Here is a 1693-nt window from a genome sequence, read left to right as displayed (position 1 = left end):
TTACATTCCTCCCCAATGATTCCTTCACGGATTTTTAAGTGAACTCCCCCCTCCTCCCCCCTGTCCACACAGAATAACCGTCTTTATGTAGCGATACGTGGGGGAGAAGTGGGGGAAGTTCATCCCGGGCGACTCTTCTTGGCCAGCTCTCAGAGACCATCGAACAAAGAGACGAACAGCATATACCCCGAGAGGGTCATAGGTCATCTCGAACGAATTTCAGCAATGCCAAGTATTTAAATTGATTCTCTGAAGTGTACAACTTTTTCCCTACCACCCCCTCCCCTCGCCAGAAGTCATTCCTGATCCCGGTTCATCTCCCGCTACCGAAGATCTTTACTGGCTGCTCGAATTCCCCCCCCCCCTCCTTCCCCGGTATTTTTTTCTCTCCTCCCACTCGACCGGCCCTAACGCACCGGTCGTATTTACTTCCGGTCACCCGAGTCAGTTCATGGTTCACGTACCGTCGGGCCCGAAGTGACCTGGGGACCTACCAATGGCGACCATAGTGTTCAAGGGACTTGGATGAGACCAGCGCATCACGGTACCAAGATATAAGGACATTTAGGGGACGAGCGAGAAGGCCCGAAGAACGTGCTGGACGGAGAGCAGGAAGAGAGAGAAAGAGAGAACGAGGAGGACTTACGGATGGATGAAGGAAAAGAGGGAGTCCAAGGGGCTATAGTCGTGCAATGATCTTGGGGTCATGCTCCGGTCACTGACATCCACGCTTAGAGTGCTGCTACGCTCTCTTCTCCTGGACACCAACTTTGCCCTCTGCCTCCTTTCTGCCTTCCATTTACCCAGCTACAACTTCTTCCTTCACCTTCTTTACCTACCGAGTACGAATCAGCCTTATATATACATATATACACACACCTCGTGCATGTGGGTATATGTATACAGTCTTTCAAGTATATATGTATATGGGTGTATACGGTACTAAGTTTATATGCTATTAGCAAACTAGTAGCCATCTTAAATCGTCATACCGCCGATACGTTTCGGAGACCCTTCGAAAACTCCTGATATCTCCACTGCGTCCTGATACGGAATTTGCCGTTGGTAAATCCCCGCACACTTGGAACGGCGACATGGGTTACTCGCTTTGTAGCCAATGGGAAAGACTTCCGGTGGATGTATGGATATTCATGCAGGAGACCTGATATGTAAAGCGTCATAATCGGCTTAGGGACTTCCGCGAGACGACTTTTGTCGAGACTCAATGCTTCTTATTCTCCATTCCTTTTAGGTCTTTTTTTTACATTCATATATGTATACATACCTGCCACTATACACATGCCTTTGAGATCTGTGTGTTTAATACGTGTATATACATGCATAATCCGACTTTGTTATATGCATGACTTATATATTTCTGTGTATATGATATATATATATATATATATATATATATATATACACCTCTTGTTGTCGTAACGATAAGAAGTCGCCACGCGGAATTCCGTCGAGCCGCGTTTTCCCATTGTTTGACTCAGCTTGGATAATCTAATCCAAGTACAGCGGTGCGAGACGTCTCTTTGGAGTGTTTGAGGAGAAGTCGTGAGGAAACGTGAAAGAACGAGAAAGAGGGAGAGAGGTCTAATAGCGGTGGTCGTGTGACGGAAGAGGACGGAGCGATCGAGGTAGATAGAGGATATGGTATGAGATAGAGGATCGAGGGCGAGGGACG

The sequence above is a fragment of the Cephus cinctus genome, unplaced genomic scaffold, assembly GCF_000341935.2.
Source record: "Cephus cinctus unplaced genomic scaffold, Ccin1 Ccin1_scaffold0068, whole genome shotgun sequence".
In the NCBI taxonomy this organism is placed as follows: Eukaryota; Metazoa; Arthropoda; class Insecta; order Hymenoptera; family Cephidae; genus Cephus; species Cephus cinctus.
This window is presented reverse-complemented; position numbering follows the sequence as displayed.